This window comes from Alligator mississippiensis, chromosome 2 (genome assembly GCF_030867095.1).
Source record: "Alligator mississippiensis isolate rAllMis1 chromosome 2, rAllMis1, whole genome shotgun sequence".
NCBI lineage: Eukaryota > Metazoa > Chordata > Crocodylia > Alligatoridae > Alligator > Alligator mississippiensis.
The window spans coordinates 201,353,477-201,370,147 of NC_081825.1; the positions used below are offsets into that span (position 1 = coordinate 201,353,477).

The 16,671-nt window shown below is 45.6% G+C and overlaps 1 protein-coding gene across 3 annotated transcripts in view; it reads left to right on the top strand.

The window, feature by feature from the left end:
* Positions 1 to 16,671, top strand: part of TEAD1 (TEA domain transcription factor 1) — a 248,489-nt gene that overhangs the window by 34,123 nt on the left and 197,695 nt on the right. For all 3 annotated transcript variants that reach the window (XM_014602349.3, XM_059722693.1, XM_059722694.1), the window contains 2 exons: positions 13,946 to 14,086; positions 16,308 to 16,513. The gene's annotated coding sequence lies outside the window, so the exon portion shown is untranslated. The remainder of the gene's footprint in view (positions 1 to 13,945; positions 14,087 to 16,307; positions 16,514 to 16,671) is intronic.

Below are 16,671 nucleotides of genomic sequence, written 5' to 3' on the forward strand. Positions count from 1 at the left end.
ATTTTTTTCCTAAGTCTTTATTGAAATTAAATGGGGTTTTTTCTGCAGGCTTTATGCACACTCCCATCTCTCATGTATGCATGCATGCATGCACGCGCGCGCGCGCACACACACACACACACACACGTATGTAAGTGCACATACAGATTCTGTTTTTACATTTTTTATGATGTCAGGAAATGATGGAGTAGCATTTCTTATTTTATGGATGATCAAGTTTTTTATTCCTGATTTGTGTTCCTCTGTCTTTGAATGCAAATTGAAATTCAGTCAAAATGTACAAAAACATTACATTTAAAAAATATTTATATATTGAATACAACTATCTTAAATGTACTTATAAGTAAGAAGAAAAAACTTATCCAACTATGCGCTTTTAAAACGGATTTATTAAAACAGAAGTAATATTACTTGTAGTTAGGCTATGGACCTGATTGTCTCTGAACACATCCTGCAAGATTCAGGACTAATAGAATGTATCTTCTTACGCCTCATTCTTATTCATAGGTTGAAAGAGTTAGAAAACAAGTTTTGCTGCTTTTTCAGTTCCCAGTAGTTTGTCAACTTTGAATGAACCAAACATTGAACTCAGTGGAATAAACTAAAATGAAGAAAACATCTACAGAAGTGGCTAGTGCTGCCAAAAGCTCTCTCAGAACCTCAACAAACTCTGGTTTCAGGTGCTCACCTGGTAACGTCCACTGATTCAATTATATGATTTCATTTAAAATGTTTGCAGCAAGCATGCACTGCTTGTATACTGGTATCTTTTTATTTTAAATAATTGTAATAGATTAAAGTAAGTTTAACCTTTAAATATGACATTTAAATGCATTTTTATTTTTAAATTATTTACATGATGTTTAAATTTTGATTTGAATTTTTTTTTAAATCTTTATTTTATCTGCCCTGATGTAATCTACATTTTACCCTTCCTAATTAAGAACTCTTACAGATAAAATTTGCTCATATTCATATAATTTTAATTGTAAATGCAAGTATTACTACCATTTTGGGCAGCAGATCGATTGACTTTAGACCTGCCTGGTATTTCTAGGTATTGACTTCAGGAGACTTTGACAGCTGAGCATCTACCTTAGAGTCCAAAGTAGTTGATAGAGTTATCTTTAGGGACCTCTTGGAATATATATATAGCATGCACTCTGTGAGACTTTCACCAGTTTTGATGATCTGGTATGCTGTTTTGAAATAGGGTCAGTTTTCACCTTGCCACATCTGAAAGGTGAACTTTGTTGTCACAGTTTGTATACCTACAACACTTTACTATGGCAGAGTTTGTGTTCTTTATTCTTAAATTGGTGCCAGAAACTTGGTGCGGTTGGTAGGTTCACAGAATATGTCTTAAAGGATCATATATTATCAGTTGCCATATTGGAATGTGCGAATGAAAACTGCATTCACAATGTATGAATGAAGGTGATTTGATAATCATATTTTAATAGTAGAACTGTAATCCCCTTCAAAATTTGAAGAACTATAATGTTTGTATAGTACATAAGAGAGTCAAATGCTGCCTGACAGTGATTTTTCATTAAAAGGATTGTAAGAGATCTAAAATCTCAGGCAGTGGTACTCAACTGTTTTAGCTAGTGGGCAGGATGGGTGGTATTCAGTCCCTCTGTGGGCCGGATCTGGTGGGGCCTCACCCAGCCATGCGGAGGGGGACAGCCTGGCCCCAAGCCTGCAGGTCAGTTGAAGGGGGCTTGGGTTAGCCCCAAGCTGGACCTGCTAGGGGAGGGGCCATGGCCCGGACCTGCAGGAGGAAGGGAGCATGGCCTGGCTGCACCAGTGGAGAGTGGGGAGGGGACGTGGCCCCGCCCTTAACCAACCTGCAGGTGGAGGGGCATGGCCCACCCCACAGAAAGAAGGGGTTGTGGCCCAACTCCAGCATGTCTGTGCAGAGGGATGGGGGCATGGTGTGGCTCTGATCCAGCCATATAGGATGGTGGGGGGGTCACGGCTCAGCTCTGACTCGCCCTGCAGTGTTTTGAAGTTTGGCATTAGGGAGGGCGGGCAGTAGTGCCACTGTTCCCCTGCTGCCAAATTTCCCAGCCTGTGGAGAGTCCTACAGGCTAGATTCCAAGGCTTACCTGTGGGCCGGAGGTTGAGCACCCCTGATTTAGGGTATGTAATTTGGAGATTGTATTTGAAAGTATTTATTACTGATAAAAGTTGTATGGAAGAGAGAGGAGCTTATTTGACTTAAGCCATCGCCTGCCTGTTTCTTCTCTAACTAGAGTTTGTCTGCTGGTAATTACATTTAGAAAGCATCAAACACATAGAAAGATGGTAGATGAAACTGAATTGTGACTTGTGCAAATGTGCAAAATTCAGTTGTGTTAAGATTCAGTTAAGTTCTAATAGCACAGTGGTTGACAGTCCTTTGATATCACATCATCAGCTTCCTCCCCTGGAACAAAATACATCTCACATATTTGGGAAGTCAATTACAGTTAGTTGATTGTCTTTTTTCATATTTCCATATTTGCAAAGTGATATGTGTTATTGTTTGTGTTTGACTACTGGAAAGTATTTTAGATCTGATATATGTTGTGTCCTTTTAAAAGTGGATTTATTAAATGTTAAGGGATGTATTCTCCTTAAACTAATGAACAGAGAAGATCTTAAACTGCAGTAAAACTGCTTGCTGGCTTTCTATGCAATAATGTGTAAAATTAAGGAGTAGAAACAAAATCAAATTACAGATTGGACAAGCTAATCCCAACTGCCTCATGACATCTTTGTATTGAACTTCCAGTGGCTCTCTAGCAGGATGCTACATCAGGGGTAGGCAACGTTTTTTGGCCAGAGTGCCAAAAAACACCATAATGCCTACCGCGGAAGGTGCCAAAGTGCCGGCATGGCAGAAAAACAAAATGAGGGCAAGGGGTATATGGCAGGATGCCCTATTGCCCCTGGCCCAGGCTCTCTGGCTGCCAGCAGCTACCCCTGCTTCGGGAAGCTGCTGCCAGTGACAGAGCCCAGGCTGCTCCCAGCAGGGCTTGCAGCGTCCCAGCTGTCTGCTGGGAGCAGCCCGGGATCCCGGCTGGCAGCAGCTCCCCAGAGCCAGGGCGGCTGCAGCCAGGAGGCTCCAAAGAGCTGTGCCGGGCTCCAGCACCAGCTCCGCACCAATGTGCCTTGGAGCGGGTGGTGGGGGCAGGGCCTGAGGCAGTGCAGCCCCCATCTTTCCCCTGCTTCCAGTAAGGAGGTGATGAGCCCAGCATAGCTGTTTGCAGCCTGCCTGCTGCTTGTTGCAGCTGCCCAGAGCCCAGGCTGGCTCCAAACAGCTGTACTGGGCTCATTGCCTCCGTGCCGGGAGTGGGGGAGAGAATGGGGCTTCACTGCCTCAGGCCCCGCCCTCACTGCCCACTCCGAGGCGTGCTTGCTCGTGCCGGTGTGGAGCTGGTGCCAGAGCCCGGCACAGCTGTTTGGAGCCTCCTGGCTGCAGCTGCCCCGGGTCTGGGGAACTGCTGCCATCTGGGAGCCCGGGCTGCTCCCAGCAGACAGCTGGAACACTGCAAGCCCTGCTCAGAGCAGCCCGGCTCTGTTGCTGGCAGCAGCTTCCTGGAGCCGGGGCTGGCCGCAGCCTGCCAAGCAAAATGGCCTCGTGTGCTATGCTCGGCCTGTGAGCCAGGGGTTGCTGACCCCTGTGCTAGACAAACTTAAGTGAGACGCATCTTAGGGCTTTGCAGTGGATCATACTTTACCATTGTAAAGAAATTTCTGGGTGTATGCTCAAGAAGTAGCTAGTTGTTCCATGAGTATGTGACTCTAACTGTCCTGTAAGGAAGGGAGAGAACACTTAGGATACTTCTGCAACCCATGTGCTGTAGAAGCAGCTGCATGTGCAAAGGTTTGGCAGGATTCTGATCTATAGCCCTGCCAGTGATCTGCTGTACAAGGTTGGCATACTTGGGCTCTGAGCCTGGATGAAGAATTAGGCCATTAGCAATTACATCATTAATAATATTTTATTATGCCTCTAAATGCAATTTAAACACCAAAAGAGGAATTAAGTGATGTATTATTGAAGCGTCAAGTCCCCCTTTAGAGAGAACCTGATATTGACCTCTGTAAATATAGTAATTTCCCAGTGTGTGAGTTCTCAAAATATTTGACATCTGTGAAATATTTAGAATGGATATTTGAGTTGCAGGGGAGCAGTTAAAATGTAAAGTAATCAAATGAATTTAAATGTTTATTTGGGGGCTTTCTTTTGAGGTGAGAATATATCTGCTTTCTTTCATGACAATTATTTAAGCAGAATTACAGCAATGTTCTATAAGAAGAGAAACTATTTCAGGAATGCAGCACCTGCAAAAAGAAAATGAATATCCATGTGCCAAAGTCCTTCAGCTTATGGTGTATTGTCTGGGTTGTTTGACAAGAGTTTTGTAGCAAACCATAAACATCTGCAAAACATTTGAAAATCTGGCCCAGGGTTGGGTCTCTGGAATTCTATGGCATTTATAGTAATTTACTATTCCACTGTATTTAATTATTTGTATGTACCTTAGGACCAATTCCTATGGCAAGGGTTACAATTTTGTCTTGCTAAAGACCACATGACTGACTAATGTTCCATACCTGTACAATTCCAGGGTTTGTGAAGACATTCAGTGCCTCTGGGATGCATTTACCTGTCCCCATACACTTGATGGTACTGTGCAGTTAGAAACGGAAAAGCCACAAGAAGTTCTAGTCGAAACCATAGACATATGTTGAGTGTTTTTTTTCCTTTGTAGAAATACTGAGTAGATTGAAGTGATTCAATAAACTTCCTATACAACTGAGCTAAACATTTTAAAACCAAACCATGTGTTTTTTTTTTTTAAGTGAACTCTGGGCCTGGGCCTCATCCTGAGTCTTTTGAATTCAATGATAGCTGGAGTGTCCAAGAAGTGAATCACTGGATTGCATGTCAGTCTCAGCAATGGGGCTGAGAGCACAATTCTGCTCACCATATGTTTCTGAGTAGTCCCACTAGATGGGACAACTCGTGTGAATAAAGTGAGCAGAATTTCATGTAGGAGACTTCGCACATGCAGGTGCAACATTACAAAATAAAACAAAGAGCTGATATTTTTCAGCTGGAAAGAACAGAAGGTTTGCCCTTTCACACACTTCTAAAGTACAGTAATGTTCATTTTTTTGTTTGTTTGTTTTGTTTCCACCGTTCTTGGGCCACATTTTCAAAGTGCTTGGAACTGACAGTTGGAGTCAGATTCTTGAAAGACTTCAGGTCCCATGTAAGCATCTAAAGAAGGATCAGAGAGTCTCAAAAGAGCTCAACACCAAGCCTGCCGAACTCTTTCAAAAATCTGGCAGCAGCTGTAGGTGCTAAGCCCATGTGGAAATTTGTCAAAGAAATTCTGCCTTAATACACATCAAGCAGGAACAACACTGAACTCCTTAAAGGTTTTGCAAGACACTGTTGGTTTGGTTATTTGTTTACTTTAACAAAGACAACTCAAACGGTCCTTTAACAAGGGGTGCATGGGTCATTTTCCTTTAAAATGGCTTGCATAAGGATTGTCAAAAGAAATAAATTAAGCAACATCATTTAAAAGCCTTTGGTACAATAGTCTCTTCTACTCCCCACCCTCATTGTAAAGCGCTGGGCCCAGCTTTTGTTTATTTTGTACTGCCAGCCTAATGGTGCCTGATTGGTTGGTGTCTGATTTCATTCCTGTGGGTGATGTTAGAGACTGACCCAGAAGTTAGCTGTAAGTTTGCTTTTAGCTGTTGTTTTTGTGCATGTGTCCCTGTGTTCAAGACCCCTTTTCAGTCCTGGGAGGATTCTGTGTCAGACTGAAGATTCTTCATCTGCAACACTAATAAGGGATGGTTTTAAAACGTTCTTGTGCTTGGAACTGCCTGGTTTCTTTAATAGTAATAATAATAATTTAAAAAAATTCTGACCTGTAAAGTTTAAGAATTTTATCATTCCACAATGATTGATTGATATTAATTATTATTATACAGAATAGTAGTACCTTAAACTGCAAAGGAATTTTTGTTAAGTGCTTAATGAAGCTAAAATATGTATCTGTACCTTTAACAATTACTGCTATACAACATGTGCCCTTGTTTCTGATGGAAAAATAGGCCATGTTTAGTTTTTGGTTATCTTGTCTACAAATAGCCTTATCTTTGCAAAAGTGTTTTCCCATTTTTCTGGATTTAACACTTGGGTATTTTTTCTTTCAGCAGCCTCTGACCCTCTCCTATGTTTCTCTTTGTTAGATAAGTAAAAGATGAGCTTACTTTATAAGGACATAGTTTCATCCTGTTGTCCTCCGTTACAGTGCAGTCCAGTTGCTTGTATAAACATGACCAGTTTTGCTTACTTTTCAGTTTATTCAAATGGCAATGCAAGGTTTTTGAGCGAATTTTTATCTGATTCTTTTTCTTCTCTTCATCTACACATCCCTAGGGAGCTGCGTGGTAAGGCATCTTATGTACACATGGTAAGAGAATGTAACTAATTCCATGGGGAGGTTATCTATATCAGTGCTCCTCAGTGCAAGAGAAACAGCGTAACCCTCCTTTCCTTCTGTACAAAGTAGTCTTGTAAAGAACTGTGAGAACACAATGAAAATTTGCCCAGGAGTTGGGTTGAAAAAGGATTTTGCTGTGTCAAATTTTACAGCAAAATGTTGGTCATCTGGCTCTGCCTTACATCTAGCCAGTTGTTTTTGTTTCATCCTAGTAAGTTTGATACATTCCAGATAAAATGTCAGGCAGCTGCTTTTCTGAAGTCTGCAGCCTTCTGAGGAGGTGACTAATACAGAAAAAGCTGTGTAGACCCTTCCCCATATTAAGCCACTGTTTAATGGTGGCTGGGATCACCTCTGTTTCTCATGTTAAAACTTGATACATGTTCTGATTTTCAGAGCAATACCCAATGTTTAAAACTCAAGAGAGATTAAATGAAACTGTTCTTAAATAATGAGTCCCTTGGTGAGAGAACTTCATACAGTAGAGGTAGCATCCTTTGATAGGATATGCCTTTGGCAGGAACACAGAGAGGGTTTCCTTGTCTGGTGTAAATCAGCATAAATCCTTGTGTTCTGTGGAGCTATGTTTATTTACACTAGTTAGGGATTTGGCCCACAGAGACCAGGCCCATGTGTGATGCAACAATAAGGCTCTGATCTTTCTTGAAGAATTACCCCTTTGTAAAACCAAAGACCAGGGAATCTCAAATACTGTTAACTTAATACATAATTCACTTTCAGGAAAAAGAAAAAGGAATTCTAGATTGTAGCTGTACAGGCATTGGAGAAGTGAAGGGTCTATGTAATAAATAGACCCTATATTATTTATATAATAAATAGATGGTCTATATAATAAATAGCCTCTATTCTTCTCTCACCAGATTTATTCTGCTAATTTCTAACTGCTAATTTCTAGGAAAGCGCTCCCAATTTACTGTAGTATAAGTAAGAGCAGGTTCTGGTTCCTAGCTGGTGGTCAGGACTTCAGCGCTCTCTCAGTGGAGACTATAGAAAAGTCAGTAGGACTTTGCCTGTATGATAGGAAAAATAAAGAATTAGATTGGGGTGGAGATGCCTTGGGAGAGGGCTTTGTTTACTTGTTTTACTTTTTGATGGAGCTCTGAGACAGGGAGTGTGCCAACTCAATGCAATCTTCCCACGCAATATCAGGTGGAAATGGCTTCTTTCCTGCTCCTAAACAGAGGGCTGAGGCAAACAGGGGACTTAAATGAAATTTCTTTGGAGGAGGTAACATGATTGACTGACCTTTGTTTGAAAATCTAAATCAGTGAATCTCAACCAGGATGCTGCTGGTACTGTGGCAGCCTGGGTATGGGGAGAGCCTTCCAGGTGTGATGCAAGGTACCACAGACTATTTGAACTTTTAGGTATGCAAACACCTACCTACATGTGATTCACAAGATAAACACAAAGATTTCAAATAGGAACCCATACTGTCAAGAATGTTTCTGACCTGTTATGGTCTTTCTGAATTCTTTGCAACAGAATAATTGCTCCATTATTTTTCTGTACTCATTTGTTATAATATTCCAGGTATAGACTTTAATTAAATAGAGGTTTGTCTTGAATTTGTCCCAGTGTTACAGCAAGGAAATAAATCTGGGGGTGGGGGAGTCAGGTAGTCCCTTTGCTTTCTGTTACCCCCCAACTTTTTCTAAGGGCAGGCCCTTCCCCCACTGTCAGACCCTGCTCTCGCTGAGCACATAGAAATAAAGAGAAAATGTGAAAACAATAACCTTGACTTCAAACATGCATGTAGCAATTTGCATATAGTACCATTCACTTAGTTTATCCAGGATTGATGCATTGTTACCTTTTTCTTGAAACTACTCCATAACACACTTTTGAGCAGCACTATGCATGACATTAGTCTAAAGCCAAAGGCTTGTGATTTACTACTGAGGTCATTGAGATGGGCCCCACCAGAGTCAACAGCATTTCAAACCATGGTGTACACCAGATACTCCCCACGAAAGAAGCATGTGCCAATTAGCCCCAGCCCATGACTGTAACTTGGTGTTCTTCTCATGAGCCCTGGAATACGGTGCAGGACAACTTGGTCTGGTTCTACCTCATAGAGTGTGGGGCTACACTAATCATATGTACCAGGCTGAGATGGGGGCAACTACAAGCTCCGCCCTTGGGCTGTGCACACCATTGTCTAAGGCACTCCACCATGACTTTCCTGCCCCACCTTTGATGTTATAGTAATTGTTGTTAACATGCAGGAGGCTGCCCTAATTGTGGCCCTGGTGTACTGGGCCAGTTGCACAGCTCTGAACGCCCCCCCCGTACCATGCCTCTCAGATAGCATCTAAATCCACTATTACTCCCTCAGCCCCTTACTGGACCAAAACGCTCACTCCTTCCCCCTTTACTGGGCTGTATCTTTCTGCTCCTTGTTGGGCCACACACACTCTGCCCTACTCTGTGCAGGCATTTGGGTCAGCTGTCTGGCCCTACTCTGCACAGCTCTTCAGGCTACCTCTTTCACTCTCTCCCTGGGCCTTTCACCCCTTGGGCCTCAGGTCCTGCTAGATGGACCTTGGGCCCTGTCTCAGGCCCCATTCAGTGGGCCTGGTGTCTGCCTCAGCCCTGTGCTTTTCTGTTGGGGTGTGCTCCACAGCCTTTCTTTTGGGGTATGCTCTAGCCTTTCCCCTCCACAGGGCACCCACAAGGCAGAGGGGGCTGAGGTTTTATGGCACCCCATCTTCCCCTTTCACTGGGTAGGCACAGGTGTGGCATTTCCTGGGGTTGCCCCACGACAGGCAGCCCCATCACACCATCCAACCCCAGCAGGGTATAGTTTTAGGTCTCACTCCAGGGCCAACAGGAACCTCCTCCATCCCCACAGTTCCTACCCTACCCTCCAGATGTTACTTTCCTCTGGCTGTGCAGTGTTACTCTACTGGCTCCCTAGATGTAACTACCAGATCTGCTCCTAGGGCCTGGGCTTATACCAGGGGTAGGCAATTATTTTGGGCAGAGGTCCACTTAGGGGGTTTTAGCAAGCTGTCAAGGGCGCCCAGCCCCTTGACAGGTGCCCCGCCCCCTGGGCGCCATCTTGGGACCAGAAGTCCCACTCCAATCTCTGACCCTTACCGCTGGAAGTCCCTCCCCTTGCCCTGGAAGTACTCCTTTGGAGAAGAGGGTTTGATATCTTAGAACCAGAAATAAAACCAAATTATGTACTAAAAATCAAATGTTATATTTTTTATTCAATTAAAAAATATTTTTGTCCTGATATGTGTGTGTTTGTGCTTTATATGTAGAAGTGATTGCATAATAGCTCAAAATGCACTCTTACTCTTGTATAGTGTGTGGGGTGTTGGAGGGGTGTGGATGGGGTTTGTGGGGAGCTGTGTGTGTGTGGGGGGGGTATTTGTAGGATGTATGGTTGTATCTGGAGGAGGGTGTGGCTGTGGAGTTTGCAGGAATGGTTGCAAGGGGGGAGCCAGTCGGGCCCTCGCTGCCTGAAGCCTTGTGGCCGTGTTTGCACTCTGGCAGGTCCTGCTGCCGCCAGGAGGCCAGGGACTGCTGGGGAAGGGCCTCTTAGGCTCGGGGGGCAGTGTGGGGGACTCTTGGAGCCGTTCGGGGCAGCATGAGCTGGTGGAGATGTGGCCCAGGATGCAGGAAGCCCAGGCAGGTGGCGCGGAACTCGCATTGCGCGCCTGAGGCTTGGGGAAGCAAAGGCCTGGCTGCCCCCCCCCACAGGTGGCCTGGGACTTGCCGCCGCCCTGGGGGGAAGGTCTGCCCCCCCGCAGGGGTGCGGTGGCCTGGCGGCAGCTCGCCCCCCAGCCCCGGGACAGGTGGAGAGGCTGCGCCAGGAGCTGGAGCAGAGCCTCAGCTGGTTTTGATTCAGAAACTCCTGCAGCTTCCAGGAGGGTGGGGGCCCCGAGGAAACTCCTGGCCAGCACTGGGAGCAATGTGGGGGGCCGCCCAAAGCCACTGGGGGTGGCATGTGGCCTGGGACATGGCAAGCCCAGTGATGCGGCGTGGAAGTTGCATCCTGTGCCTGAGGCTTGGGATGACAATGGCATGGCTGTCCCCCACCCTGCAGGGGCCCAGCAGCCTGGCAGCAGCTCACCCCTTCAGCCCCAGGACAGGCAGGAGGCTACGCCAGGAGCTGGAGCAGAGCTACGGCTGCTGTTTTGCTCTGAAAGCTCCTGTGGCCTCCCCAAGCTTCCCGCACACCTGGCCAGGACCCTGCCAGGTCATGCCAATCCAGCAGCCTCGGGAGGTGACCCACACTGCCCCCAGGGCTGCCCAGGAGCTTCCCCGGAGCCCCTGGACTCCTTGCAGCTGCAGGAGCTTCTGGAGCAGAAAAGCAGCTGTGGCTCCATTCCTGCTCCTGGTGCAACCTCCCCATCTGTCCTGGGGCCGGGGAATGAGCTGCTGCTGGGTCCCTGCGGGGTGGGAGAGGGGGAGGCCAGGCCTTTCCCCTGGGCTATGGCACTCACCAGAGTCTCCCATGGCAGGTTGAGGGCCATTGCTGCCCCAAGCCTCAGGTTCAGGATGCAAGTTCCGTGCTACCTCCCTGCATCCTGGGCCGTGCCCCCGCTGAGTCATGCCACCCCCAGCGGCCCCAGGGGCCCCTCGCACTGCCCCCAGGGCATGATGGGGGGGTGGGGTTGGGAGCCAGCAACAGCCAGGCAGTGTCCTGAGGCCAGTGCCGGTGGGGCCCAGAGCAGAGTGGCAGGAGCACAGGGCGCAGCTGGCTGGGCTGTATGGAGCTGGGGTGGCCTGCCCCAGCAGAGTGAGAGGGGAGCCACCAAACTCTGGGTCCCACTGGTGCTGGCCCCTGTGCACCCCCTTACTCCCAGCCCCCCACCCCAGCCCTGTGGTCAAGCGGGGACCAGCGTGCGCAGCCTCGACCCCCTCTTACCTGATTTTTCCGCTCCGGCACAGGTGGAACAGCCCCATGGTTCCTCTGGCGGGGGGGGGGCCTCCTCTTCCAGGATCCTGCTGTGGCTTCCCCTGGGTCCTACTGTCCCTGTCTCCTATCACTTTTGACACAAGCCAGAGGCAAATAAATATTATATTTTAAAAAAATTTCTAGGGGTCCCAAGGGCCAGACAGAATGGCCTGGTGGGCCGGATCTGGCCCATGTGCCATATTTTGCCCACCCCTGGCTTATACCCTGGCTACCCAGCCCTCATCCAATCAGGTGGCCCACTTGTGGTCACGTGACCACCTAATTGGGTCTGACTGACTGCACCTACCGGCTTTTCACAGCCTGTTTAAACCTCTTAAAGTGGCAGGCACAATTTGTGCTCTGCTACAGAGGGATTTTGAATGATCTGTTTGGTGCCCTGTTTCATGATGTTTTCCAGGTATTTAAGGCTGGAGAGGAAATGGGAATCATTGGAAATAGGGAAGAAGGATACAGCTCAGCTGTGGGATTGATGAGGACATCAAAATGTGTGCAATGTAGTGGCTCACCCTCACCTGAAAAAGGGTTGGTGGTGAGGGAGACTGTGATTAATGGCGCTACCATGAATTTTATTTAGATGGGCTGTACTAACCTAGTCCTTGTGGAGCATGTCTGCCCAATGTCAGCCATGTGTTGTATAGTCATGCTTGGTGTTGGCTATACAGGTTTTTCTGCTTTATGCGGGTTCTGTATGTGCGAATTCACTCTTATGCGATGACCCTTTTTATAGCAAAAATTTGTTATATGTGAGGTAAATTCACTCTTAGGTGATCAGTGTGGTGGAAGTCCACAGTCAGTTGCTTGTGTGGTGCATTGTGGGAGTGAAGATCTGTGCTCCTTGCTCATTGTCTGCGACACGTGTTTTTATAGTTGCCATCCCCCTTATGGTAACATTTACCAGCACCCTGTGCTTGTGTGTACTGTCTGCTGTTGGTGAGTACCAAAATTTTCTTGTAAAAGTGGTAGAAATGAGTCTGGGTGGTCAGTATAGTTGAGGTCTTGGAATGTATCCTTATTTGTTACATTGTAAAGCGAGTTCTTTTTATGCAAATTTGAGTTATGCACTGTTTTCCAGGAACGCATGTACAGCATAAAGTGAGGGAAACCTGTATTTAATCAACTTCATAGTCAGTTTCTATTGTTGAGCACATGCTGCTTTTGGCAGCAGTTTAATGATAGATAATGTCTTTAATGAGATTTCCTAAAGATGATTATGAGATGAGGGGCTTTTTTTTTTAATCCATGCCAATTAGGGTGGGAAAACATTTTCTTGTATTTGAGTAAATATGGTGTATTTTAGTAGTTCTGCTGATGGTAAATCTTCTTTAGCTTAGAATTGTATGTTGGTGGACATGGTTTGACTAACTACATGCTACAGTGCTTCCTGTGAATAGCATCTGAACACTTAAGAATATACAATTATAGCGTGTCGGAGTTGACTTGATCAAATCTGCTGGAGTGTTGTAATCACTGTGCTCCAGCAGATTCCAGCATTACATGCATCAGCTTCCCCACGCTGAAAAATGGCTGCGGGGGTACTTTAACTAAACTTGTTCAACGAGTTTTAGTTAAAGCGTCCCTGCCACCATTTTTCAGTGTGAGGAAGCTGATACATGTGATGCTGCAGGTGTTTTAAGAGCTGCCTCTTCCACCCCTTCCCCACACTCCCAGAGCATGTCTAAAAATGCCCAATCATTACAGAGCATCTGTTAACTCCTGGGTCCCTTCAGCCCCCAGTTGGAAATATCAAGATGAGAGACTGATTTTTTTTTTTTTTATATGCATTGTTAAACTGTTTTAAATGTTATACTTTAATGATTTCCATATGATTCTTGAGGATTTTAAACATCAAAAGGCTTGGATTATCCTAATTGGTGTACATTGGAAAGGTTTCCTTGGTGTTGGAGTTTAAAGAGGGTTCCTTCTTGGCTGCTTTTACACTGACTTAGCCATTTTGTAACAAGTGAACTCATTGGCGTTAAGCAGATCCCATTTGTTTTGTTTAATAAACAGAAAGATCTGTACTGTTTAAGAAAAAAAGGCAAGAGGCAGTATGTCATTTTTAAAACTTCCAAAAATAGCATAAAATCCATTGCCAAAATTAATGTAGCCATAATTTTGATGAAAAACATCATTTAAATTTGGATCAGTTATTATGTCTATTTTTTCGTACGTACCTCTTGCTTCTTACCTCAGTTTCCACTCTTAAAAAGGGCGTGGTATGGAACTCTGTACAGCTTTTGGTGGGAGAAGTTTAATTCTAGATTTAGGAGGGCAGTGGTTTCTTAAAACCCAATTAATGTGCATCGTAAGAAAAAAAGTTCCCCATGTTATGATGGTAGTTCTGTGGGGCAGGGTCATGTCCAGGTCACTGTCTCTTATCACTGTGCAGCTAACTTGGGTGATTTGACACAAGGGTTAGCTTAGCCTGGGTGCCAACATTTGTCCTCACTCTTATTTTTTGTTGTAGCTTGCTTTCATCTGGGGGCATATCCTATGGTTCTTTCTGAGGAGATGCACCACAATTCTTTCCTAGACAACTGGATCAGTTGTGGGAGAACTTGCCTGTCCCTTTGGCCTATGGGAAGGCCATTGAGAAGCTATCAGCAAAGTGAGTAGATTCAAGCAAGAGTGAAAGTAGATCTTGAGTTATAACCACCCCTTGAGCAAAATTTAAAGTACCTTCTAATCTGGGTCAGAGTTTGCCCATGTCAGTGGTAGTTGGACTAAAATGCAGGTAAAAGACTACATGAAGTGCAAAGTGATCTGACTGGCCAAAACACTGGCCTAGAATAGTTATTGCCAGGTCAGAATTCTGCACTCTGCTGGCTTTACATTCATGTGAATTACTTCTTCCTAAAACTTAATGACTCATGAAGTCCAAGACAGTGGATTTGGCCAACATTGTTCTCTAGCACTTGGTGTAAAGGTGGTTTCACTTAGCTGCCAGATGGACTCTTGGATAAATGCTGTCAGCAAAGCCATGCTCTATTACATTAGGAGGTTCTTCCGAAGCTAGCGAGTGGGCCTGATTCATTGTTGCACAGTTTTACACTACTGAAACTCCATGACTTATGTGGATTTACCTCTGATTTTAGAGTATTATGAACAGTGAACTGAGATCCAAAAATGTATTCTTCAATACTTAGCACAAGCAACAGAGTTGTCCATTAAAATTCATCTTGTCATGCAATGAAGAGAATGAATATATTGTACTTACTAGAGCTGTGATTCTCAATCATGGTGCCTTGTGACCCTTTCATAGGTGTCACAGGATACCACTTAATGTTAGTACTTAGGTGTTCAAACAAGAATCACAAGGTAAACCCGGAGATTTCACATAGGAATCCAGAGTGTTAAAAACATTCTGCCCTGCGGGGTTCTTAGTTCTTTGCAACAGAAGAAATGCTCTAGTATTTTTCTGTAAGTCAAAAAATGAGTGAAAATGAAGAGCTGGCGTTTTCTGAGAGGTGCCGCCAGTCTAACAAAGAGTGCCTAGAGTCTAAAAGGGTTGAGCACCACTGCATTACAGTAAAACATAGAAAGCCTGATCCAAACTAGCAACCTTTCTGCATGAAAGAAATGACAGCCAGAAGGTCTTTTATTAAGATATTTGGATAAAATGATGCAACCAAAATCACAGGAGGTAGAACAAGGGAAGCAGTGCCAGGCAGGTCAGCATCCAAATTAGAATCTTTCTTGCTTTTACTTCTAAGCTAACTGCAGAATCTTTAAGCATGTTGTTTCAGTCCTGCCCATTTATTTTTTTGGCCAAAAAACATAGGTGAATCAGAGGGGAGATACCGGGGAGGGGGGTGGGGTGTGCCCCCCCTGAGATTGGCTGCCACCGGCTTCTGCGGGAGGTCGCTGTCTGTCCCCGCCCTACCCTATTGTCCGTGCTGCCGCCGGCTTCTGTGGGCAGTTGCCACTCACCACCCTGTCACTGACACTGACACTCACAAATTGTGTCTCACCCCCCCAGTCTCAGGAGGCACCAGTCATTCATGCCAAAAAAAAAAGCATCCTTTTGATTCTAATGACACCATTAGTTAATGTTCACTCATTTAAAACAAAACAAAACAAAACCAAGCAAACAAACAGAATAAAAAACTAAGGACTGTCCATTTGGAAGCTCATAGGCTGCAACTGGCCTACAAAGGGTAAATGCACAGTTCCCAGATTCTCACTGTTCCAGCTGTTGGTGTGGTGCCCAGGATTTCTAGGGCAGGGCAGCACGTGGGGGGTGGGAGGCCAGGCAGTGCTCACAGGACAGTTGTGGGGTGGGGTAGCCCACCTAGTGCTGGTTGTGGGGGAAGGCTCTCACAGTTTGGGGGAGAGGGGGCTTCATGTGGCAGGGGACAGGGAGGGCAGGCTTCTGAAGGGGGAAGAGGGAAAGTGCTTGTCCTGCTAGTGCAGCAGCTGTGACAGGAGGGGGTCACTTGTGCTGGTGGCTGTCAGGAAGCAGTCGCATGTCAGCAGCACAAGGGGGTCATGTTGTTCATGTGGTGGGGAGGCTGCACATGGTGGGGGTCCCAGGGAGCCTGTACACTGTGTGTCCCAGAGCCTGCAACCTGTGAGGCTCCTGGCTACTCTGAAATTGGACAACCCTGAACTAAGTTAAGAACCTTCAGTTTGTTATTGAAAAGAGATTCTAAAGTGTGGGTTTAGTGTAAACCTTACATACAATCTGTAAGATTTTGAGCTGGTTTAAACTGAGATTTCTGTATTTCAGTGGATGCAGGTTCAGTGCATCTAGAATGAAACATAGTTTTTGTTATCAGCATGTCAATATCCTTGTTATTTGGTCTCTCATTTCTTTTTGGATTATGTAGATAATTGAAACTATAGCCCATAGAGGAGCACTGATACATTGGTCTGATATCGGATTGGTACTGATATAAAGAAAACTGGCAGTATCGGATATTGGCCCAATGGGGCTGATAATTTGGCTGATAAATGCCCTTGCTGCGTGCAGCCGCAGTGCAGTAATCGGTCAGTGAGGAGCACAGTTGGCAGTGTGGAGAGCTGCCTCCAGCTGGTAAGTCCAGTGTGATGGAAGGGGAGGGGGGAAGAAATGGGCGTGGGGGGCAGATCAATGCCTCCTACAGTGAGGGAGGGGGCAGGGGCAGGTGTTGCCTGGGCGGGGGCAGAGCTGCAGCCCATGGAGGGGAGGCAGCTTACACCCTGGAAGGGACA